Source organism: Electrophorus electricus, chromosome 12 (assembly GCF_041902795.1).
Source record: "Electrophorus electricus isolate QZ-2024a chromosome 12, ASM4190279v1, whole genome shotgun sequence".
NCBI classification, from domain to species: Eukaryota; Metazoa; Chordata; class Actinopteri; order Gymnotiformes; family Gymnotidae; genus Electrophorus; species Electrophorus electricus.
The window spans coordinates 43,192-70,851 of record NC_137508.1 but is presented as its reverse complement, the minus strand read 5'-3'; the positions used below and the strand labels follow the sequence as shown (position 1 = coordinate 70,851).

Below are 27,660 nucleotides of genomic sequence, written 5' to 3'. Positions count from 1 at the left end.
CTAGTTCCGCCCTTTCTTGTAATGTTTGTTAGCGGTTATGACGGGTGAAAATTCATAGAGCGACATAAGACGGAAATAAGTTAAACTGTACAACGTTAATAACGTTACGCTAGATCACTTTCTGGAGCGCCATTGATGGTGGGATTGTATTATTCAAAGGTAGGAAGAATCTAAGAATTAACAAGCTTATCTTAAAGATAGCTTCTTCGTCATCTGATCTAAACCACGCGGTTCTCTCTGAATCACGTGCCTCTGTAGAACAGGGTTATGGTTAGGGTTACACCTGCCTCTGTAGAATAACAATCTATATATTTGTCTCCTAGTATAAAATAGGACTATACATTTTTCTCTGTAAACGTCATACTGAATGAGTCAGATGAAACTTAAAGTCTCTGAAGGTTTTTTAAGAGTGACGAAAGCTTCAGTATTTCTTGATAGAGGTATTACACTTTTTAAATATGTAATACAAGTAAATGATGAACTAAAACCAAGAATGTTTCCTGGTGTTGATAAGCATTTTTGGCAATAAATGATTGGTTCAATTTATTCAAACAGCTGAGGGCATCACATTATCATTTAAATGATTAGCATGCAAATCTTGTATACCCTGTGGCACTGGAGGCTGGAAACACCGATGCTTAAATTGCTTATTTATATCAAATGACATCAGTGTTCTTTTTGTCGCTAAATAGGGGGTGGGCTTTGTGCCTAATTGCAAAACCTATTTACTTAAACGATTTGTTTACCTTGCCCTGATACAGAGGGAAAAGGCTCGTGTGCATTGTCTTGAAGTAATAAATACAATTTATCTTAATATAATTTCCATGTGCTGAATATTGCCTCAAGGTTTGTCACGTTTTAATTGCATTGCACTGGGAAAAAAATAAAAAATAAAAAATAAATAAATATATATATATATATATATATATATATATATATATATATATATATATATATATATATATATATATATATACACACACACAAAACATATACATTATAGGCATATAGGCAGGGCAGGGTATAGTTCCAATCGGATAGTTAGCAGCTATTAGTACAGTATCTTTACATCAGATGCACATAATTTTATATTCAGTCTTATATCTTAGAAATTTCATGAATGTAAATATAATAAATAGCATAGCCACATCTACTGCAGGGTCTAGCCTGCACCATACTGGGGTAGCTGTATCTCACAACTTCACTTGACTTTATTTACACATAGATGTATAGCATTCTTTAATTCTTCAATTGCTTGACCCAAACTAAAAATGATGTGCTTAAGTCACCCAAATATATTAAAATGTCAAACTGATTTTCTCATCATGTGACCTTTGCAAATTGATGCTGCTTCCTTGTACACTTATTACTAGTTTAATTACATTTGTGACATTGGATGGCATGATGAACTTTTAAGGTAATTTGGAAAGCTATGATTTGCATGCTACTGTAGCTTTTATGGCAATTCTTAATTATTATTTTTTTATTGATTACCACACATCATGCTTCTATTTCACAGTTGAATTATTGTTGTCTCACAGTGGCACTTTTCATTGACTGGGGATCCAGTTCATTATTTCTGTCATTTCTTGGTAATTTCAAGTTGGCTGTTTAAAACTCACAGCCCCTTATTAAGTTTTGGCTATAGCGGATAAGAGGCAGTAAGTGCAGCGAGATAAACTAATCATCTTAAAACCCTAATTATTAGTATCTTAGTGTGACAGGCTGGTTTTTGCCAGCCAGCGGAGTTGAGCCTCAAATGAGAAAAAGCACATCTGAGGAAATGGTAATAATTTTAAGTCATCTGGATCTGGCTCGGGGTGGCAGAATTCATTAGAGCAGATTAAGTGAGTGTGTACAAAGTAAATGAGATATCTAATGGCCAACTCGGAGGTCTCAGGATTTCTCATTTAGCCCAGAATATGATGAACCATATTAAGAGGTGATTGTGGTCGGTTTAACTTTGTTGACCAGCCCTGTGCAGTTCCTCGTTATGCATTTTCACTCCTGTTGTTCTAACCCTAACCCTAAACCTGTTGTTCTCACCCTAACCGTAACTTTGTTGTTCTCAGTCTTTTAATAACCCTTGACCTTTGGCCTTCCTATGTATGTGAGCCTTATTGACAATGGGCTGCAGTGCAAGGCAGAGGGGTAGGGGGAAATATACCACCACTCCCATCAGGTCAGCACCACCCTGACGGGGAAGCGGGCTGGGTCAGCACAACCCTGACGGGGCAGACAGCTGGGTCAGCACCACCCTGACGGGGCAGCCAGCTGGGTCAGCACCACCCTGATGGGGAAGCCGGCTGGGTCAGCACCACCCTGACGGGGAAGCCGGCTGGGTCAGCACCACCCTGACAGGGCAGCCAGATGGATTGTTTTTGTGGGAGAAGCAGGGAAAGCTAATTATGAGTGTAAGGAGAAGGTTGGGGAAAGAATAATAAGATTACAAAGAATAATTTGCAGATATAATTACACCAAAATTGGGTACACACAATCGTCAAATACATGTATTGCTTGACCTGGGTGAACGAGTGAAATAAATCCTCCTTCTATAGCCTTTGTTAATTTGTTTTTATCATCTCCAAGTGGTGTTTGTGCAGGCAGCACAATTTGCATGTGTAATTCCACTGTGCAAATTGACAACAAGTAGATAATTCTGGGAAATAGGCTAGTTGCAACGGCCCCTGCTATCTTCCAGAGCCTATTCATTTTGAGGAACTGCTGAGGCATGAAACTCATACATCAACTGTTTCCTGACAACGCTCAGACTTATTGTCCCCTAAAATGTCATTACAGCCATTATTTATGAAGCTAATTCATTTATTAAACCATATTTACTCTGACAGAATGTCACATTGTACCCATCGTCCAGACTGGCATCTTTAATGATGATTTGAGGCTGTATTTTCTTTTGCATTCTTTAAGCTAAAAAAACACAAAGGTTTCTATGGCTTTTTGGCACCTCCATATACAGATCAGATTATTAACAGGTGAGTTATTAAATTAGACTATGTGTACATTAAATACTAGACATGTTTTAGAAATCAGACAGCAAAAATCTTCTGGACAACAGCTAAAAAACAGATGTTTTGTTAAATTGAACAAAGAAAGAGAATTTTGATGTGTAAATGGAATCACTTCTGAGGAAGTTGGTACTTTTCATGGTGCAATGGAGAGTTTATACAGTTCCTTTCATTCTGCGTCTCCTGATTCTCCAATTAAAGATGTTTATTTTGCATAAGAACACTAAACTGTTTATCTGTTGAATGGGTCTAACCCTAATTCTATTGGCTGGGACTAACCATAACCATAACATCATTGGCTGGAATTAACCCTAACTCTAACCTTATTGGGTGAGTACAGCACTAACTGACAGGATAGTTTGGATCTGTGTGTGAGGAATCAACTCATGGGGGGGGTCATTCATTCTAATGATACAATGTTTAATGGTACATGTTCTCACTGGATAATTCCACCCTACCAGTGTATTTATTCATTTCCTAGACTCACCTGTCAAACAGAACTACTTACCATGGCAGTAATGTTGAGCAGTTTTCAAGTCATATTTAATGATTTGCTTGACCGACAATTTAATTCATTCATGCTATTTGAATTCCCTACGGGTGATGTAAGGATAAGCAGGCAAGTTGAAGGTACAGGCAAACTAACACTAAACCTGTCTCCTCCTTACCGCGCAACGTTACAAAACCGAACTGGTGTGAAAGAGGAACTCGCTATGTTAACTCGCTAATAACAAGCTAACTTTATAAATGACATAACAGCAATGTGCCAGTCTGTCCAGCTATTAGCCACCTATCCTGTCTCATGCTGCTTTATGTTTTAATATTAAGGAGTAGGCTTTATGCCAGTCCCTGCTGATTTTAGTTTTGATGTCATTGTCATATTTTACAACATCTGAATTTTCAAGTAAAGAACAAATCTGTCTGTGTCCAAAATATAAAAACCCTATTACAGTCAAAAGCAAACAATGCCAAGAATGAAAGAGAGAGAGAGAGAGAGAGAGAGAGAGAGAGAGAGAGAGAGAGAGAGAGAGAGAGAGAGAGAGAGAGAGAGGTAAATTTGAGACACTCCATTGAACATCAATAAGCTTTGTGGGCTTAGCAAGCATAAACACATTAAATAGATGAGATTCATCAGCACTCTAGTATCAAATCCACAGTGCCCATGGGCAAATCTCAAAAGCAGCTCACACTAGGCACATGCCCAGCCAAATCTGTGGCACATGCATACAAAACTATCCTTTGTTTTCAGTCATCATTCTGCACAAACATGGCACTTACAATCTGAGAACAAGTGTCACAATAAAAATATAATGTTATGTTGTTTTTTGTGAACTATTTCACCTATGGTTAGGGTCTGATTACTAATGTGCTTGGGATAAAAATCACATGAAGGAAATCTTTTTTATCACACAGAGGGAAATGCATAAATACAGTACAGCAAAGATATAACAACCAACAGGTCAGTGCAACTTAAAGAGTGTTGTCCAACAACAATGTTCATAAAACATCTGGAGCAGACCATTCACTGTATGTAATGCATAAAGATTCAAATAAAGAGAATATATCTACTGTGTTCATGGCGAGTAGCTAGAAAGGATAGTGTATTACACCTTCATATAATAAATATTTTATGTTAAACCAATGTATAGTACATTTTGTATTACACTGCATCTGGTATGGCAGTTGTGGTTGTTAGACTGGTCAGGTTTGCTGGCATTTATCTTTGAGTCATTCAGACACAAAGCAACATAGCTGGTTCATATTCTGATAAAATTATTCATTTAAATAAAAACATTTAATTCTATGTTTGGTGTTCAGCTTCCTCATCGTCCACTGTCCTCAGTTATCTCTTTTTGGTGTTTCTTCATTTTAATCACTCTCATTTCGCCTTTCAGTCCCTCTTACTGGAGGCTCATAGATTAGTGTGAAATGTAGCTCAGTCTGAATCTCTTTCACACTCTGATCAGCCGAGAGCAGATTTAATCAGAGTGTGTCGTAATGGCCCCTAGAGAGGGACAGTCTGAAAGAAACACACTTCCTGTTCCCAACTCCACTTACATGCCTGATTTTAAACCAGGAGATAGCAGGTAACCATTGCACCTGTGTTTCCCTCCCTTGCGTTCCTGAAAAAATGGAGTATTAATAGCATGACTGCCCCTTCTCGGACTGGAAATCAAAATATGAACAGGAGGAGATATGGATCATTAAAGATGAAAGAAAATTACAAATTGAATTGGCCTCCAAGACTTGATCATGTTAGTATATATAGTATCAAATTCCACACTACCCTATTTCAAGAGTTTAAAAGGAGTTAAAATCATTAAAAAAAAAATTTTTAAGAACCTTCCCACATTAATTTCAAACTGCTCATGCTCGTTTTGCAGGGTAAATGTTCCCGTTTTGCTGCTAATTTGTGTGCAAGGGCCTGTAATCATTCCATTACCTTTTCTGACATAAAATAATGCCTTTGAATAATGGGAAATATTACCTGATGGATCCATTTAGGAGATAATATCAGGGGTAAGAGGCTTAAATGCCATCTTAAATTACATGGAGGCATTGGAAAAACTTTCAACTTGTCTCATTTGCATGAGCAGAGCGTGGCATTCTCTGCCTGCATCTCTGCAAGAACCCTGCATGCTCTCTCCGAAGACTAATTGAGGAAATAATTGTCATACCTCACAAATTATACAATTAGAAGGCATTTCACACTCAACCTTGCAAATAAAGGTATTAATATATAATAACGCCAAGGTCTTCTTCACTAAGCTCTTCTGTGACTGATTTAAAGCACGGGTGGTTTATTCTTCATCACTTCTCACTTTTGCTATACTTAAATCGAACTCTTTGCTTCAATAATCCAGTGCTGTTCTACCAATAATCCATTATGAAATTGAACAAACCCTTTAAAATGAAAGAGTTTAAGATCAGTGTAGGTAGAATGGAATAGTGTTTTGCTCATAGCTAATATATTCCTACCAGCAACTTAGAAATCCCTATTAGAAACCCTTTCTGTCTATTAGGTATTCCAGGTTAAAGGTACAATCATAGGTGCCTTGTCCACTTTGGCTGTCACTGTGTACTCCTTTCATTACTGTTCCATTTCTGATGATGTGCGGAACATGGATTGAGAGTGGGTTTCCACCCCAAAATAAATAGCCAACTCAGAAAATATTCACTGATATCAGGTTGGATAAGACAAACATAGAAACAAATGTAGCATATCCACTCTGTTACACCCCCACCTTCATACTAATTATATATTCTAACATGTCATGTCACGTGATGGGTGATCTTATATGTCACATGACAGGTGTGTAAAATAATCAGGCAGTTCAGTGTTTCTAGCACGGTTAGTGTTCAGTAGTGGGTTGGATTGGATCAAATGAGGCATGCTAGGTTGCTGTTGTCCTGGGATTTTCAAGCAGAACTGTTTCAAACTGAGAATGGTGTTTAAAAAAACTAACTGACCATCGATCCTGTCGAAAAAACATCTGGTGGTTCAGAGGGGTAAACAAAGATACGAATTCTGCAAGCAAACAGACAGCTCACATCTAAGTAAATCACATCTAAAATCTGGAAACAATAATGTGCAGAACGTCATCTGAATCTTCTTCATTATGTCCATCTCTGTCTTGGAAAGACTATAACAGCTGAAGAGAATGCAACATGCTGATGATGTCAGAGAAGAACAAGAAAGTGCATCTCCAGTGGGCAAAGGAACATTAAAGCTCAACTGGAGTGGAAAAGAAGAAATATTATGATGTCATCAGTACAGGCTAGTGGTGACAGTATGATGTAATCCATGCAATGCAATCATACAATCATTTCTGCATGCCATTTTGTAGAATCCTGGCCCAGGCAAATTCGTAGCTCAATATGCTACTAGATAGAAGAACTTGAAAAAATGGCAACTCAATGTAACATCTGACCATCTCTAGAGGATACAGTCAGTGAGAACTAGACTTCTTAAAGACACTTACATTTCATGTTTATTTTAAATTTTATTTACTTAAATTGATTTCTCAGTATTAATTTGGACGTTTTGAGTTTTTTGGTGTCCTGGTGGAACTCCCTCAGCATCGAATTGCCTTTGATGGTGAAGGCATGGCAAACTCTCCCTATATTTGTTTATTATAAGCAGACAAAACAGTGAATTTTAAAATAGTCAAACGAGTAAGCCAGAAGAATGGACTTGTTCATTAAAATGTTTTAATTAGATTCAAGCCCGTTCCAATAATTAGTGTCAGGAAATGAAATGACTTGGCTAATGGGGCTGTTGTGCATATATTTTATCAGTTCTACTTTTGATGACTGACAGGTACCGAAACACTTTCATTGCTAGTTACCTAAGGACTGGTGTAATTTATGCAACTAGCATAATTGATTCAACTGGTGTAATTTATTCCTACTATGTCCAACTTCAGGAATCCCTGCTTCTTTTGCTTCCATCTTTTGTTTTGTGACCAACACTTTCAGATTTGGATAGCAATTCTAACCCTAAAAATAATTTGAACCCTAACACTGTCATCTTAAACATTAATTCTAACTCTAACACTAATGTCAACTCTGTTCCTGCTCTGGCATCACTGTTGATTAACCAACTTCAGTTGTCTCTCAGCAGAGGAGCAGATGGTGCTACATCAGTAGCACTGTAACAAAACTTCTCTGAGCTTCTTGACTACTGCTATTCCACAGGTATGATCTGTGGGTGTTTTGATGAATGATAGCATTCACAAGATACAATAAATAAAGCAGGCTAGTCTTTTGTGTGTGTCATGTAACAGTGAGCAATAATGAGACAGATGCAAATGCTGAGAAGAGCGAGATTTATTAAGAACAAATCCATTAAGAGAGTCAGTAGAAGGGTTCAGAGTCCAATTACCAGAATATTCGAAAGAAGAAACAAACATGACCAGAATACATAACCAAATATATGAGAAAAACATATGACAGAATACAGAACAAAAACAAGAATAAAAACAGGAAACACAATCCAGAGAATAGCATGGGAGAGGCTAACCAGACCATACTGAATACACGAGAACCCCACGGTCATCATCTGTCTAAACTAGCCAAATAGTGTGGGGAAACACTGTATCTAAATATATGAGCTAACAAGGTCAAAACAAGGAACAGGTGAAACTACTGCAGGGTGGAGAACTAAACCAGGGGCGGAACTAACAGAATGAGGAAGCAAAGCAAAACAGACATGAGACAGGGTTGCTAGGGAGATCACAACACCAGGGAGGGGCCAACTGTATCACTCCAGTCTTTTTACCATGTCTTTAAACATGTCTCATCAAAGTCTAACCAATAAGTTTTGAATATATTGTAAGGTATATTGTAAACGCATGTAGCAATGACACAGTAGAGCAAAGTTGTGAATAGGAAATGCTCACAGGTTTGGTCTAGATTGACATAAAACTAACAAATATAACACTAATACCTTTTTTTCACAAAGTAGTACACCCCTAGTAGACATAAACATAAAAGGGATAAGGCAGGCCTAATTCGTTGGTATTATGGTGAGTATTAACAAATATTCATGTAGCACAAACATATATATCTTATCACAATTACTTATTATGTGTGGTGTGAATGAATAATTAATGTTCAAATAATAGATGAACATTTGAACATTAGTGTGATTTAAAATTATTGAAGCATTTAGAGGTCTATTTTTGCCTAATATGGATAATTAAACTGAAAAATGGTTGAAGCGTAGCCCAAGCAACCAAGTCAGTTCACTGTTTTATGCCATGAAGATTTATCTCATTTAACTTGTGTATTGCACAATGACCAGGTAAACTCCACATCACAGTTCAGAAGCAGAGAGAAAAAGGGAAGGCCATATTGTGCAAAATGTCAAAATGTCATGGCTAGAGAGACAGGAGGGAGAAAGAGAGTGAGAGTGGAGGGAGAGAAAGGATGTGAGAGAGAAAGGGAGAGAGAGAGAGAGAGAGAGAGAGAGGGAGAGATGCCTTCCTCATTACATTGCTGTCATTTACTGTTCATCCCTCGCCCTCTTTACTGGCATTAAGACGGGATGTAAATTTGACAGTTAACGCTGTTAGAAAATGGCTAGTTCAAGAAGGGCAGGAATTAGAGATGGGCATTAGGCTCAGATAAGCTCCTTTCCTCTGCTGCATGCTCCTGCTTAACATTCATGGGAAAGTCATCATCAAACAACGTTATCGCGGCTCTGTTGACGGCTGAGGAACATCATCACTATGATAATTTTTTTTCTTCATAGCTGTGAGCCAAAAAGGGCCTGTTTTATTTCAGTGGTGTGTTAATGAGATAGGGGCCTGGTTGGTATGGGCAATGCAAACTCTCCCCTCTCCATCGTGTGTTTGAGTCCCTCTACCACTCCTCTCAGCCTTCTTCATCCCCCCCACCCTCTTTCATGGTGCAGGGGGAGTGTTCTGTATGCTGATTTGGGCATGCTCAGTAGGAGCTCCTGAAAGAGCCTCTTCCACGTTCATGTTCTTAGTCACAGTGTAGAGCACAAACACATGCAGCTGTATCACCTTTCAGACATGCTTTCATAGGACTGGAAATGTGTTCTCTCAATCACTTGCAACCCACTGTTAACAACTATAGTGGTGGACTAGGACTAAGGTTTCCATAACTATTGTGATGGACTAGGATTAGGGTTTACATAACTATGGTGATGGACTAAGACTAGGGTATACTTAAATATTCTGTAAAGATATGGTGAGACTTATGCCATTGCAAATCATATTAGATAGTTGTAACCAGTTTAACCAGAAAGTCTTAGTAAAGTTGAGCCACTCTTAAAGGAGACTGGTCCTTGGTTTCTTAGATTCAGACTGACTGACAGAAAGGGCTTTACATGGAGGCCCTGTGTGGGGTAGGGGATGTGCTGCCCACTGCAGATACCAAAATCAGATTTAGGATTTATTACTTAGCCTTTGTTTGCCCAGTGGTTTGGGGGAGATTTAGGCACTCCAGATCTTCCAGAGATCTCTGTCAGGGGAGGACACAATGCATGTGGAATCCAAGCAGCTTTAATGAGTTTTAAACTCTGCAAACTGCAGGGCTTTTTGAGTGTGCCATGGAATATCAGAAAAACAGGAAGGGAAGGGTTTCTAACTGCATGAGGGGTTTTGTCATCTCACCGGGCCATAGTGCAGTTGAGCAGGGAACTGATAAAACTGCACTTCAACACTGACAAGCATAATACTGAGATTTGATTGCCTTGACATAGGATTTGAACAACATCAAACCCCTAAATCTGAGGAACAATATAGAAAGGGAAGTTCAGCTAAGAGTATCTTATCCACCAGCCAAACCACTACATACGTACAGGGTCCTTAATCAAGAGCTGAACATCAGCAGAGTAACAATGTTTGCTCAATAGGACAATAATTTTGCACACTTCCGATAGCTACAATCACACATGCAGATAGCTAAAATGTTATGATACTCCTCTATAGCTTTAGTACTGGTGAAATTAAATGTTAAAAAGGCTTTGCAATTCCATTCCCACTTATCCCAGGCACATCCAGACTCCTGATACTGCACAGCATATCTGAATAATTGCCTACACCCACAAACAGACCCCCTCAGAGCCTTCAAAGAAAAACATCACATTCACAATACAATTCCCTACACCCTTTCAAAACCACATCTCAAAATGATAGACAAAATTTACCAAAAGGAATATATTAATAATTGGATCAATGAACCTTCTTCAGTTAATAAAAATCCTAAAGAAAGACACACCTTAACAATGTACAGACTAATGTCCATAACCTACAGATAGAAAAAGAAACACTGGAAGTCCAGAGAAGACATGAAGTCAGAGTAGCTCAGGAGAAACAAAAACAGAGCGTCTCCTTCTCTGCTTCTGCACCACATATACTGTATACACCTCACACCAGACTTCTTAAATTCATTAAAAATGTACATTCCATCTTTTGAAGAGAATATGATAAGGAATGTAGTTATGCTGTGTGTGTTTATGAGAAGTTGCTGAATGTATTAAAATGGTGTGTATTTAAGTCCCTGTGTTGTCAGTAGAGTTTGCTGGTGTTTGACCCTGCGTGTTTCACCTGCTGTGCTTTACTGGAAGTACTACCTGTTTCTCTATTTGCAATGTCCTTTAGTTTAGTGTCATTTCTACTTGTTCTTTGTGTTTTGGTTTTGTTTCTGTTTGAATAAAAACGTCTGTTCAGGAAATATGCCTCCGCGTCCTGCTTCCTCAATGTTACAATTTGTTTAAATGGCATATTTCACATGCAAAGTAATTCAAGATGGTTTATATATTACATAGACAATTACATAGAGATAATTATTAAAATTAATTAATTAAAAAGATACAGTGGAATAAAAAATGACTTAAAATTAGATTAAAAGATTGATTTAAAAAGTGCAATGCTAAAGTAAAATAAAGAGAACTAATCTAAGTGCTTAACTAAGCATCCTTGTGAAAGGCACTACATAAATTGAACTTATTGTTGATATTATTATTAACTATAGGTACAAGAGAATAAAAATGCTTTAAACCTAGTTTTAAAAATTGCTACGTTTGGAGCACACAAACTTCTTCTTGTTTCCAGAAGCATTAAAGCTAAATGCTGCTTCATCTTCTTTAGGGCTCTTCTAGTTGATCTATATTCATGGTTCCAAGAGACCCCACTGAATTTATACTCTTTGACGATATCTGTAATTTATTCTGGGCTTAATCCATTCAGCACTTTAAAATCTATCCTATAACTAACTGGGAGCCTGTGTAGTGATTTTAGAGTAATGTGCCCTGCTCTCCTTTGTCCTGGTCAAAACTCTCACAGCACATTTAGAATAAGCTAAAGCCCTAGCTGAATGAACTTAGTAGGGAGTCCACTTACGAGACCATTACAGGAGTCAACCCCACTGGAAATAAAAGCAAGTACAAATTTCTCTAAGTCTTGTTGGAACATTTTAGCATTTGACTGTAGTTATGCTTTTAAGGTAATAGAAGGTTGCATTGTGTTAATAATCTTGAGTCAAAAAATGAGTCAAGCCCCCCTAAACTCAAAGTTAAAAGTAGAAATGCTTTGGTTATAGATGTCATAGTAGATCTGAAAGTGTTTTTTCTCCACTTACATTAAACTTGTTCTTGCATTTTTCTCTTTTCAAATATCGTTTGACTGAAGACCTCTGTCTTCAATGGGGCAACAACATCTGTGACATTTAAAATGTTCAAGTTCAAATGATTCAGTAGTACATCAAGAGAATCTGCACTTATGGATGGGGAAACTTCTGTAGTCTTCATAAAGTGATCACATCTCACATATGTCTTTGAGTCCTTGAATCCTTAACAGTAATAAGATTACACGTTCTTGATCCTATATGGGAAATGTATGGAATTTTATTATTAATAATATGTCAAGATCTTTAGTAATAACTAAATTCAGAGTGAGGCACTATATACAGGCAATTTTATGAGTTGCAAGAGACTAAAAGCATCAAAGCAGAAAATTCTTTGTCTTATTGTCCATAGACGAAACATGTCTATAATGAAACATAACTGATGAAGCAAAGAAACATGAAAAAACATGAACAAACTCTTTAATGTAACACTCATTTTATTTTACACTCTGGTTATATCTTACACATTTCTTTGCTGACAGTCACTAAGGATTCTTTTATTATAACCACTAGTGCTGTGGAAGTCGAGATACTAGTCTCTTGTGATTATTACAAATATATTAAATAAAGATGTTTAGTCAAAAGGTTTTCTAATGTATGTTTTGTTTTTGAACTTATTTTTGAACCTAGACGGTAGTCTTCTCAGTATATATGTAAATATAGCAACATGAAGGCTAAGAATAATGAATTTGACTACACATGTTCAAAGTTCAAAGTTTATTTCTCACATATTTAGTCATACATGGTATAACTGGCAGTGAAATGCTTTTTGTAACTGCTCTGTCTGTGGCTGAGGAGAGATACAGAGAAATGGATGCGGTTTAATGAATAAATAATATGTTATGATGAATGAAGGGGGGATGTATACTATGCATATATACAATGTATAGGTCTGACTTAGTATGCAATAAATATTGATATCTAGTTAACCAAGTAAATGTACTACAGAAATATTTCTGGCTTTATGTGCACATAATTCACATACTATAGTCTCTAGGCCAATCTTAGTTTTGGTTCAGATCAGCAAAAATGCCTTTGTGTCAATTCAAAATCAACACACTCATTTTACAAACAGGCCACAAACACTCATTCTGTGAACTGCTTCACCTCATAAGTCATGCATTGCATAATCCCAAAGTCTGTATGGAACATATGCTGAACATTGCATGCTGAGTCATTGATCCTTCTGAATAATTGATTGGCTGAACATTGCATGCTGAGTCTTTGATCTGTCTAAATAATTGAATGGCTGTTTACAGTGCTATTTTTCATCTCTTTCCGCAAGCACCTTATTTTTCTTTCAAGCTTTGCTTGCCTTTTTGGGGTTTTTTTTTTATTACAACTAAGACCCTGGACCAGAAAGCAAAAAGCCTTCAGTGTGTCAATACTGCTTTCCAAAGCTACATAAGAGTTCCATCATGAAACATGCATCACTCAGCTTCATAAATTATAATAATTCATAATTTCCTTTACAAATTATTAAGATTATTTCTTATACAAATTAAGTTTATTTATTATTCTTCAGTGAAATAGGCACCTATAAGCCATACAAAGTTTAATATTCTGTTAAAATGTATAACATGTATAAAGTGTGCTGGATACATATATACTGTATGAGTTTTAGAAACCAGAATATAGCAACCAAAGCCCTGAAAGAGAGAGCAGAAGACAAGAAAATGCTGTTATAGATTTCCAAATGAGAAGAGTGATTCTACTTAAGAACAGTTTAGTTTGCAACAGAGTGTGTTCGTACAGTAACACTTTATTGTAGGGCATGGTTTAGAAGGCTACATGACATCGTTTGTTTTAACAAACCAGAAATTACTCATGACATCACCCTGAATTACCTTACTAGTGATATATTCCTAATTAGAGTTTCTCTCTGTCAACACTGTGGTATTGTCTGCCAGAACTTAATGTTTCTGCTATGAAGCATTAAGGTGATTGTGTCTTTTTTAAGACAGTGGTGGACTGTATTAGCATGTTGGTTCAATTTGTCTTTGAGAGCCCTTGTTAAGTTTCTTTAATAATCCCGTGTAAACCTAAACCCTCTGTCCAGGGCTCTCATTAAGTTGGGGGGTGGGAGAGTAATGCTCTTCTGAGAGCTGGTCTGGGTCTGTGTGCCTCTTTCCTGTGGCAGAGAGAAGAGCCCCAACCAACAGGGGTCACTCTTCTGCATTCCACTTAGCCATTACATGAAGCATTTCCACCTGGGGCTGTATGTCTATGTATGTGTGTTTATGTAAGTGTATGTATGTATGTGTATGTGTGCAGTATATCACAAAGGAAGACAGAGGACTTATTGTTGTAGTAAGTGGTAGGCACCAAATCAAGCCTCATGCATTTCAGCAGTAGGCCAGCAAGACCACTTTACAATGCAATTCTGGTATCTGCACACTAACTTGAGCCACTGACCTTCACTCAAAAGGGAAAGGAGAAAGAAGAATCTCCCTTCGTGGAATTCCCCATTTTTTTTCCTTTTACACAGTTCCCATGAGCTACAGAGGCATTACTTTGAGCCCATTACTTCCTAATCATATTGTAAAAATCCCTAACCCTCTCTGCCTTTCATCCATCCCACCCCTTCTTCTTCCTCTCTCTCATTCTCTCTTTCCCTCCCTCCCTCTCGTACTCTCTCCTTCTCTCCCTCCCTCTCTCCCTCTCTGCCTCCCTTCCCTCTGCGTTGGTGTTCGCATTCTACACTATGAATGGATTACTCTGAAATAGCTGTTACTCAAATTTGAGGTCAGCTCCAAATCCATTTGTATGTGTGTAAGAGAGAGCAAGAGGGAGAGGGAGAAAAAGAGAGTGAGAGAGAAACAATATTGTTGCATTTGCCTAGCCATGCTGACCTGCTTTTCAGCAGTTCCTCATCTCTTTGCTTTGGAACTGAGACTTAGTTCCTCATTCACAGACTGTAATCTTCAGCACAATTTCTGTTCTAATATATTTGTTATTTTGCAGCAGTAAAAACATACATGGCTCAGAGAGGATTGCCTCGATGAGAGGACCTGCCTACACGGCTGATCCTCAACAGATGTCAGACATAAGAGGCTGTAATGACATAAACAACAATGGCATTGTTTTTCTCTAGCCCCCCCATTATGATTTTTGACTTGATGGATTTCTAAAGTACTACTGAACATAAAAATAAAAAGCTTCAATTTGGAAATAGACATTTATATGTGCAGAAATTTAGTACCTCTTTAAACACATGCCCTTACTCTATTTGTCCTAAAAAAAATAGTTGTGTGTGTGTGTGTGTGTGTGTGTGTGTGTGTGTGTGTGTTTTGTGTGTGCATGTGTGAAATGCTTGTGTATGTGTGTGCGTGTCTATGCATTTATGTGTGTTTGTGTGAGTACGTGTGTGCATGTGTGTGTATGTGTGTGTCCTGTAACTCAGTCACACTCTATGATAAAGCCATTCTCAGTTTGCTTGCAGTCATGGAAACGAGTTATAATCTTGAAAATGAGGCGAGCTGACCTCTTCTCTATCTGCAGTTCTCCTGCCCCATCTAATATTAAAACTAAGAGTGGCCATTTGGCTAAGAGGCCCACACAATAGGTACATTTGTAGGTGGTAACTGGATCCCTGGAAGGAAGGCCATACACGGACCTGGCATTGGGAGAAAGGACATCTCCCCTGTAGGAGAGCAGTGGAGGTGTGGGGATGCAGTCTTGGCAAACAGTAGCTTTGTTTTGTATATGCTGTTCTGCATAAAAGCTAAGTTTGAGTGTTTAATACCTGTGATAATATCTTTTATAATGATTCAGTGTGTTTGTATGTGAGCGAGAGAGAGAAAGAAAGCTTTTATGCCTATATATAGGCTAGTATTCATTTATGTCCAGGATTTGGATGTTTCCTAAAGAAACAAATGATCCTGCCAACAGAACAATGACTGCATGTGCTAGTCTAATTATTGTCCTGATATAAAATGTGTCTAAGGGTGTAAATGGGAATTAATTTCAGGTTTTGCTGAGACAGCACTCACTTACTCACTGTTTCATTGATTAAATCCCAATTAGTAAATGTTTCTGTTTAATGATGCAGATACTGTTGTATTAGTTTTACAGCTTTAGCAGAAACAAATCCACTCATACAGCTAATCATGAAATGTGTCTAATAAGAGAAGTGCCATCACTGAATGAAAGGCAGAGCACTGAAGCCAGGGCAGTACATTACATAGATATTAAAGTAATTTTCACTCTGCCTCACAGAATTCGCCTCAATGGAAGAAAAAAAATCAATTTTAACTTCCCATTGTACTTTAAGGTATATAGTTAGGGGTTTAACTCCTTAACTTTGAAGTAGGTGTGAAAAAAGAACACATAGGTGGAGAGGGAGTGACGTCACATCATCAGCAACTTCAAAAAGCATGCTGCCACTTAACACTTCGAAAGCTAAAATGTCCCCAGGCCATCCAGAATGTAAATTATTCAAACTCATTTAGCGCTGGCAAATTGGTCTAAGTTCAATCAGAAAACAGGCTGCCAATGAACAAGAAGTGCAGCCTAATTGTACTTGTTTGTCAAATGAAAATTGCATTTGAGCAGGAATGGGAACTGCCAGCGGATTCTGTTAAGGTGAGCTCCTAGCTGTATTATCACCTAAATGCAGTAAAATCCATAATCATATGGCGATAATGAAAATGGAGCCTGTGTTAACATTCAGGCTTCCATTGCCCTGGGTGGCTGATGATAAAAAAGAAGTACCCCGGTCCTCTGGCAGAGACTGTGACACCCGCACTGCTCTCTAGTCTACGCCGAATGCTTTTGCATTTTAAAAACTTTATCAAAGCGCTGCTGCAATGCAGAAAATGTCAACGCAAAATGCTCTGAAGGCAAATTGGAATTTCATTAATTGTAAAATTATTGCTTTTGACTGATGTATTACTATGGTTGTTGAGGGATAGGAGCGGAACAAGACCTGCGCCTTACTGGATGCCCGTTTGCATCCCCCACCCTCCTCCACCCCCTTCTCCTCTGCCTCCACCACCGTCCTGTTCAACACTGGGCAGAATAGCTCAGCCATTTCTTTTGCTGCAGCTCATAAGATCACAACTTAAGTCCTTTTTTGCCTGTATTCCCATTTCAGAATTAAAAGAATGAAAAAAAACAGTACATATTACCAAGCAATGTATGTTCTAATATTTTCCTCTGCATAAGATCTGTACAGTGTGGATTATGATGGATTATGAATATGCTTTACTGAACTTACAATTTGTGTCTAAATATTGTGAATGCAGATTTAACATACTGTGCATGTGCATGAGACACACATTTATGGACAAAATGCTGCCGTAAACCTGGTCTCAGATACATGTTGCGTTATCTCACAACCACACAAAAGACACACATTTGCAGATCCCAGTGAAAATGCCTCTCTTACCCATTCCCTCTTACAGACACTGTTGTATAAACCACTGTACCAACTGACCTATCTGTCACAAGCATGCAGTTGTTGATTTACCGCTTGGCTAATTCTGCAGCTGTCAATAGCTACATCTTGTACATAAAGCTCACTAAATGCCATGTCATCAATAGTCACAATTATGGAAGCTCATAATAGTTTATAATGCACACTTTGCTCCATACCTCTCTCACCCATCTTAGCAATGAATTAGACCCTTGGGCTTGCACTTGGACAGTGATAGCCACACAGCTGTTAAACATAGCTTTCCCTAAGGTGATATGGATAAAAAGCCAGAAGTGTTTTATACACCAGTTTCTGAAATTTTTCCAGTTTATTTTGCATGCATGTTCTGTTGTGACTTATAACATGTCATTCTCAAGTCAAGTAAGATGTGTAATTTTATGACAAGAACATAGTCATTGCATGCATACCTGATTAGAGGGTAAAAAAGGCTGTAAGATGGGAGGTTAATAGCCAGGTGCTTGAATAGACTGATATTCAATTACCAGGATGTTTATTACAGGACCATCATAAAAGCACTAGAGGTTAGTCTTAGATAATCAAATTGATCTTTTACTCATAAGGGCAAGGAGACCATAGTTAATGCACCTAAACAAGAGTTCATATACTCACAGTCAGCCTTGTAGGGTATAAAATTACATATAGATTTCTTCTTTTTCTTATGTGGCTGGAGGAACTATCAGTTAAATGTGTTAAATGTGTTTTTCCGTCAACACATCACTGTCAGGGAAGAGTTTATTACCTGACAACCTGGGTAATTAATATTAGGGTTGTTTGAAAATAATTTGTACCATACTGACATATTGGCAATCTAGATGTATCACGAAATTTAGAGTAATAGGATTTATAATAATTTCTGAAACTAACTTCTGTGTAAATTTATCATGGTGTTGGTTCTGATAAACTGAGTATATTCAGAACATAACATATAGAAAAGCATGCTATGGACATTTGTAGTCAAGCTGTGCCCCCTAGTGTCTAGAATGCAGAATTACAAGTAATTTGGACACTGAAGAAGGACGTGATCACTTTCTATTGATCATTTGGTTTGTTGCTACACATTCTAGTACATCTTGTAGAGGGAATCATAAAGAAGAAAATCTAGTGGGCAACTGATAAAATCTATTCTTTTCTTCTGCTATACCGCTATAAGAGAAAAAATAATAATTGAGTAACTGATTATGACGTAGTCTATAAGGCTATACAAAGCTCAGACAAATCTGAAAAGTGCTGAACATGAGTGTTAGGCTACTTTAAAAAGTGTAAACTCAGCTATCTCTGTTTACAAGCCTAGAGCCATATCACTACATGCTCTGTTCCCTCTGCATGCCCTTACTCTGTAAGAATACCTACCACCCGTTAGACTGTGATCTCCTCCCATTCCTGTAGTTCATCACTACTCTCTTTGTGTGGCAGGCTAGCGTTAGCCAGCGATCAGGCAGGCACGCGACCCCAGCCCTTGACCTGCTCTAATTAAATACTGGATTAAGCGGGAGGAAGAGGGGCCGCATATATTTCAGGTTAATGTCTGTCCGTTCAAAGCCCCTTAAAATGAGCTAAGTGATGCGTTTAACTTTAGGAAGCTAACCTCTTCCACACTGAGTGTCATGTTAGTCCCGATACAAAGACAGTGTTTGTTCACCGTCTTAAGCATTTGTAGTGAACCCAATAGGTTATTCCTCTCAAGAGCAGAGGACATGAGAAAAAAAATCTAGAACCCTGTATGAATCCACTGCTTCCACAGAGGCAGGAGCACTTCATAAGATATGCTCAATCACATTGCTACCAGTACCGTTCAATTAGGTGAGCTAATTACCTATTTGACATTGGTATACCTATTAGATATCACACTACTGCTCACTATCATAAATGACAACATGATTAGGATAACATTCCAATATTTTAAAAAACTGATGTAAATCTTACAGTGAAAATTAACAGGCTCAATTTCCTTAACTGTGAGAAAGGTTAAATGAATGGGAATAAAATTATCTTAAAATTATCTTGCGCATTAGCATTATTATGTGCCGGTTGTATGTGCAGGTTTGTCGCTGCTGTGTGAGGGGCTGTGGATATTGGATAGTGGACCGGCCTGTTCTTACTGTTGCCAGGCCCACAGCAGCCACCCTAAGCACTGCTGTTTGCAGGGTATGACACTGTGATTTCCTCCATTTTACAATATGGATGTAAGCAAAGGAACTCCATGTCTAAGGGATACTATTAATTCAGTCTGAGTTGAAGGGATATGCTGTAGTTCAGAAGAACAGCAATCTTTCCTTTGCAAAGTACTTTGCATTATTAGAATATTATATTTGCAGAAGCAAGATGCTATAAGAAATTTGCTACACAATTGTCAACAGTGTCTACAATACAATAGGCTGTTCAATACTATAAAATAGGTTCATCACAATAATATATATATATATATATATATATATATATATATATAGAGAGAGAGAGAGAGAGAGAGAGAGAGAGAGAGAGAGAGAGAGAGAGAGATAGATAGATAGATACACACACACACACACACACACGCACACACACACACACACACACACACTGAAGTGTGAATTAGGCGCCAAACCTATTTTAAAATGCTAAATCAATATCAAAGAGCAGAAAAAACTACAAATGCTAATGTTTCATCTCAAAATGCTACTTTGAAGTATTAAAAGTTTAAAATCTCAATGTGTTTTCAGCCTCAAAAGCACACATGTTCAGCCTTTATACCTCATGACCACTGCACACTTCTGCAAAGGGAAACTGGAATGTCTAACATCATTTCTTTATGCTAATCATTTCACTCTTAAAAGACATTAAGTTTAGAATGAGGTAATGGTGCCAGCTTTCCATTCATAACTGTACAATCTTGTCAAACAAGACGTGTGCATGGACCACGTAGAGATAAATAAGAGCAAATCATTTCTATACTGGGATTATAGTACAGCTCTCCAAATTGAGCTCTTATCACATTTACGTGATTTATCTGTAAGCAGACAGCAGATGAAAGCAAAATAATCTTTAAATAATATTTAAAGATGGTGGTTTCGATAAATTGTGCCACCTCAGATTGGATCAACGAAGCATGCATTCAATATATTACCTATTTAGATCAAGGCAATTTAACTGGACTCTTAAATTAAATTCTCTTAAATTATGCCTGTAAAACAGTCATCTTTGTAAAGCTTCAGAGCATTATTAATATCTCTAATGGAAATTTGACTAAGCATATTTATAAAAGACCACATACAGTGTAAGTACCCTACACTCCAGGAAGTAGCCTACACCATTTCTTCAGCTGGCCAAGCACTTGACCGTTATGTACCCCCCTAACCTCTGAGCTATACATCTCTTGGTATTCTGCTCTGTGAGGGCTCCTTATCAACAGAAGGCAGTCTCAATGCTAATTTTCTTTTTACTAGTCAGACCAGAGCCTGACTAAATAATGATAGGAATCTCTTCTTGGTGTTTGCACATCATTTCATGCGTGCCACCGTTTTCAACCTAAACTCCATTTAAGTTTTTAATAGCATTTTACAATTGTCACATCCAGGTAAACATAATCTGATTACCTTGATGGATTGGAAAAAGTGGGCCTGACAGCATTTGGTTCGAATTGTTTCTTTCATGGTGGCAAAAAGAGAATTTCTTCAGAGGTACACTGTTAGACATTTTCGTGTGTATGTATTTGTGTAAACAAACATTAGTCATACATGTACTTAGGATTCATGTTCATGCTTTGTAGTTTTCTATTACTACTATATTGCCAGGATTAACGTTTAAATGATAATACATAGCAAAAGCAAGTAAGTGAATCACACACCAAAACAATGGGTCAAGTCTGTCCAGTAGAAAAAAAGTAGAAAAAAGCTGACATATCAAAAATATTTTATTTTTCACACAGTTATAAAGTGCAAAGTGCTGAAGATGAAGATAAAAACAAAGCAGCAAATGTTCAGACAACACACATTCATTAGAGCTACACAAAGACATAGTCAACAGCAAAAACTCTAATCTGGTCACACCTGGATCCACTTACAGAGGTGTGGCCTCTGTAGATGTTCAGTCTTTAGATAGCATATACACCAGCTTTCTTGCTGAAGGAATGATCTATCTATCCTAATCAGTTTGTCTATTAGAATGTATTATTTGGCTTGTGAAACAACAGGTTCCATGTATGTTTCACCTCCTGGATATGCTGTGACAGTCCTGTGTTTGGAACGTCCATCTTTAAACATATGTGTACTTAATGAGTAGATGGTCTTACCAACACATTGCAAACCATAGGGACATGAAAGGGGGTAAATGTTAGGAGTAGAATTATATGTGATAAATTACTCATATTCTTTCCCAGTGTTATGACTAAGATGCATCGGCCTTCTTGATGTTATTGCATGAAATGCAGTGCCTACGAGGATAAAAACACAAACAGGCTCTTCATTCTCAGTGCTGGAGCTGCTGTATCTGTATGTACCAATATTTCATGGAAATCTCCCCAGTCAACAAATAAGGAATTGTAAAAGATATTTTGCCAATATTATCGACCGATAGTACATGGCAATGATTTTAAAATATATATATATATTTAGTGTGTGTTCAGATTTTGCAGCTTTAGTTCGATTAAAACGAAACCTGGTGTAGTTGCACTGTTAGTAAGTGTATACGTTTCACTTAGAACCGAGTAAACGTCCCGAGGCCGCCTGCAGCAGGTGGGTCTCGATTCGTTTCTTAATGAATTTTTGTGCGGCTCATTGGAGTATGAACATAATACGAACCAAAGGCATCTGAACGAATCAAACACAGGACATGATGTCTAAAACACAAAACACTAAACGCGCTGCTACAGAACAGAGTGTATTGAAAACAAACAAACAAAAAATTTCCATTACAGTTTGGTAAACACGTCGGAAAAGTCTTTGCCGCATACCTTCTTTAGAATGCGTAGCGGAGGAATTTCTTTTGCTGTTTTGACACTTTTAACACATCTTGCTGTGTTTCCAGATGGTGAATACCACCGGATATACACAACCCCAATAAGTGCATTAAGCCCAAATACTGTATCATACGTCATTGTTTTGTTTAACTTATTTTGGTTTAATTGTAAATTTGTGATAGTGAACGCTAAGCAAACCCGAACTAAAATGTACTAATGTATCTTTTTCTTGTTTGTTCCAGACCAAGGGAACCAAACTACAAGTTTGAACACACCCGTAATCTAAAGTGCTGACTGTATGTGGTACATATACATATTAGATTGGTGTTCTTACATTTTTACTTACTAATAGTTGGCTTGGTATTACATTATTGTGGATATATGTAAGACCAAAGTCAAGTCATTTTGTAGGATTCTAATCGAGTCATTTTCACGCTGCATATCTGAGAATGTCTGCCTACCTTTGCACTTGTGTGACTGACTTCACAATATGACTGACTCTTCACAATATACATTTTTGTTATATCAATATCTGAAGCACTTGAACAGGTCATTTGTGCCATACACAGAAGAACACTGCTTCCTCTGAATAGTTTCAGTGACCTTTGCAGGTCTCTAAAGTTCAGCGTGTGCAGTAATTCTTTGATCGTTTTAGATTTCCTCCCCATAAATGCTTCTTTGTGTGGGCTGAGCTGATCTGGACCAGTGCTGCCTAAATGAGCCACGGCTGATTCCCTCAGCTCACTGTAAATTTCAATAATTTGTTTGAGCGCTGAAACTCTCTCCCACTGTCACTGTTTATCATATTATCAATGACCACTCAATTTCTCTGCGGCTGCTCCAGTAGCAGTGCTGACCCTGGCACTATTACAGTTCTGTAATGAAGTGCAATGGAGTGGTAATTGGTTCACATTATACCAGATCAGGTAACATTAGCCTTATTGCCTTATCGCAATGAATTCAGCTGCTGCCTTCTCAATGAGAAACTCAACACAGCTTTTCCCTTCTCTGTTTAATGCAGGGTATCATCCAAATAACATTTCAGCTCATCCAGACAACCCCCCCAAGCCCATTCCAGTTTTCTATTTCAAGAGTGCACTCTCCGTTTCGCTGAGCGATCACTTGCTTGTCGGCTGGTCCCTTCTGCTTGAAAACTCCCCAGAAGGCAACAGCCATTAGGGACAGAGATCTGGAGGATAGCTTTCCCTAGCCATGCAGGAGGGGGTACAGTAAGTGAGATGGTAATGCAAGTGAGTGAGTGAAACATGAGCAGACACATACAGTGCCCCACTACCTTTTTTTTCATTTCAGCAGCCTAGCCATCCACTGCTTTTGTCTGATCATTGTAAGCAACACGAGCCAACCGACGATCATGTTTATTTCATTTCAAACGAGGTTCTCTATTCAGGTGTATGGCCTGGCTTTTACACTTCCCTATTGTTCTGTATGTAGGAGCTATATGTTGAGGGTGCTTTGAAAATATGCTGCCGTGGGCAGGTGAAAGTAACTTGGAATTTATGTGTCAATAAAATGAAATAACTGAACTTTGTTTTTCTTTCAGGGCAGAACAGCTTCTCATACTTGTGCCATGCATTTTCCCTGAGAATGCAGCTATGTTTGGCTGGACTCTACCGCATGACTGAATGTGGCATTTATATGCTGAGCAATTAGCACTCTCAACTCTGAGCTTCTCTAAGCACGCGGCAGTGTTCTCATGCCAGGAGGTTCGACAAGGCCTTCACTGTGCTTCCCTTCAAGTTTTTGGAACTTCATGGAACAAGGAGGAGACCTATTATAGTATCAGCAGGTAATAAGAAGAAAAAAAAGGAAAACATCAACAACCACAGGTTCAACTTGTTTCCACCTTACACTTTACTTCACCCCTCTAATGTTACCTTACAGTTTCCCACCTCCACATGGTTTGTTTTGGTTTTGTTAATGTAGTTTTTCATATTCTGGGTGTACAAGTTCATCCATGTTTCTGTCAACTAGTTTTTTGACCTTGTGTGTGATTTTTGTACTGCCCTTAAAGGAATGGTTCACCAAAAAGACACCTGGTACCTGGCAGATGTTTTGTAAATGTGTCAAAGGGCCTGTTTACACCTCACATTAACATGTGTTCCATGTCTGGATCATACCAAATATTAGAAGATATCATTTAATGGCCAGAGGAGGATGAGCCCCCTGTTTGAGTCTTGGTTCCCCTCAAGGTTTCTTCCGCATACTCTAGGGAGTTTTCCACTGTCGCCTTTGGCTTGATCACTGGGGGCTTGGACTTGGACGTTTGTAAAGCTGCTTTGTGACAACATCTATTATAAAAAGCGCTCTATAAATACATTTTGATTTGATTTGCTTTAAAGCATGTAATGAATAATCTGTGTGAATCATCTGCATGAATCATCTGCATGAATCATCTGTATAGCTGGAGGAATTTTTGGTTTGCAGCTGCTTGGTTTCTGCAGTGGACAGAACCGCTACCATCCAGAGAGCTGTTTGGCAATAACAGAGGAGTCAACACATAGCAGAAGTATGCTGCTTATGCTGTCGGAGTGTTTATAACTGGCCAAGTAAAATCTGAACATGATCCCATCACTAGAAACTCATGTGAAGGTATAAACAGGCTGAAAGAGTTTTTATGTCAATATTTGCAAAACCTTTCACAATGAATGACAATGAATAATGAATATATGTACATTAATTTATTAATTTGTGCATGCTAATTTATGAATCTATGTATCTTCTCAATGTTAAATTTCTCAAAACCTAATAAAATAAGACTAAAAAATAAGCTTTTTTGGTCCCCATGATCAATGTATTCTCACTGTGATTTGGTTCATTCTCTTGATGGTTTGTATTGTTCTTTGAATTAGGTTTAAGATATTTAAGTAATTTATGTTAAAAAAAAACATTTAAGTATCTAGAAATCCAAGAAATGCATGGAATGTATCAAAAGTAAAGTAAGGTGAACTCCCTCTTTAATAAAGGTTGACACTGTAAAAATATTGCACTTGTGTCCTGCTTGGCTTTGTTGTTCATTATAGACACTCCAACATTTATGTTTAGATAATCCATTCCCTTAAGTAATCTATACATTTTCTATTGCTGTTTCAAAGTCTATTGACAAATCTGCCAGCAGAGTTATTAACCCTGTGAGTCAGAGTTGCATCATGTGCTTTCTCTAGGTCCAAGCTGGTATGGTGACAAGATACTGTTCTCTCATTACAATTACAGTCATGACCTGGGACCTCTCCCAAAGGTTTATTCCCCATTTAGTCTCAACCTGTACACTCAGTTTATACATACTTAATTGAATGGTAGGTATCCCTTTAACCTGGGATAGACAGATGTCACGGCAAAGGGATGAGAAGGCTTTAATGCTCAATGTTGCAAATCATCACTGGAGAAAAAGTGACACATCCATACCCTCAAGTTATTTAAACAAAAAGATCCTAAAATGACCAATATTACACAGGTATTACACAGGTAATTCATATTTAATTACAAATTCCATTTTATTATTCATTTATTTTTGTACTTTTTATTTATACTCAGATTGTTACTTGGTTGGCTAATTTGACTATTTCTTAACAGTAGTTTTAACTGATTATGGTTTTAGGCCACTTCTAAAAGGCTTTAAATGGTAGTTATACAATATGACCTTTTTGGGTCCATCTTACTATCCTTATACAGTTTGCTATAACACTTTCTGAAACATTTCAATAATGGAGGTAGCTATTTTTAAAGCATGTCCTTGCTGCCTAATGATGAACATGAAATGCCTACTGACAACAGGAAATCATTCTGGAAGACAGGGTATGCATCACATATCATATATGCACCACATATGCATCAGCATATACATGGACCTAATGGTCTTTCATATATGCCTCAGATTCCAAAAGAAGAGTGCATACAAAGACATCCAAAATCTATTGTTTTTCAGGGGCAAGATGTGGACAAAATGACCCAGTAAATTCAGGAATGGGTTATTATTTTGCCAGTAATATTATATGGTATCCATTAAGCTTTAAGTAGGGCAGCCTAATATTAAAACACTACGTAAGTTTCCAAATTTAAACCTCACAAAAAGCCAGGTAATCATTTATTCATGCAATCGTTGTCTTCATACTTGAATAAATATTATTAGTTTTTGATAGTAGTAGAAGCTTTTCTTGTTTGTCTAAAAGAGATCTCAGCAAAAATGTCAAAAGTAATATTTTTACAAATTTATGCCACAAGATTTGTCCTCTGTCGCCATCTAGTGACCTGCGATAGAAGCATTCTCTGCACAGGACATGCAGACATCTTATAGCATGATAAAGATCCTTAATTTAAAATGTTATTTCATATGTGTAAAAGTTGCTGACGTGAAGCAGCATGCAGCACAATAAAATGATTATGCAGAAAGTGTTTAATAAGAGATTTATTAAAAAGGTGAACATAAAATAATACAAATTGGATCTCTATCATTCTCTGACAACTCTGACATCCCTTGACAGCTCTGTAGTGGTTAAATAAGAAGAGGCGTAAAGGGCCCTAACACTCAATATGTTTAAGACCAAGGAGATTGGCATGACTTCAGGAGAAGAGGACCTCAACTAGACCAATTAATATGATGGAACGAGATACTGAGCTGACAGATATGTTGGTGTCTACTTCAACAAAAGGCTGGGAGGTTAACACAGAGGCTCTGTACAGATGAGGGATGAGCAGGGATGAGCAGACTTTTTCTGAGAAAACCCAAGTCTTTTAATGTCTACAGGGGTCTTCTGCCAGTGTGATGTTGAATATGCTGTCCTTTTTGTGGCAATAGACTGGCTCCAAACTGAAAAACTCCCTGGACAGTTTTGGGGTGGATGTACTGTAGAAAGGAGGATATTGAACTATTATCCATTTTAGACAGCAGAGCACCTTTAGTAACAATCTCAATCATTTTCTCATTCATTTTCACAAGGAGCAGCACAGAAAATCATTCTTATTATGAGCAATCACATTGAACAACTATTTATTGCTGTGTAGGACATTACTGTACCTAATATAAACGTATGATTATGTGTGACATTGTTGTGTATCAAGTCTATTCCTAGAATAAATTCATTTGACAACAG

At 37.7% G+C, this 27,660-nt stretch overlaps 1 long non-coding RNA gene across 2 annotated transcripts; it reads left to right on the top strand.

Annotated features, from left to right (window-relative positions):
- Positions 1 to 14: 14 nt before the first annotated feature.
- Positions 15 to 25,459, top strand: LOC118242229 (uncharacterized). 2 transcript variants are annotated; one of them, XR_004776680.2, is made up of 4 exons: positions 15 to 159; positions 22,795 to 22,848; positions 23,574 to 23,793; positions 24,114 to 25,459. It is a non-coding gene; the product is annotated as an uncharacterized LOC118242229 (long non-coding RNA). The 2 variants fall into 2 exon arrangements; XR_014126563.1 differs by having other exon boundaries at positions 23,574 to 25,459.
- Positions 25,460 to 27,660: the final 2,201 nt, after the last annotated feature.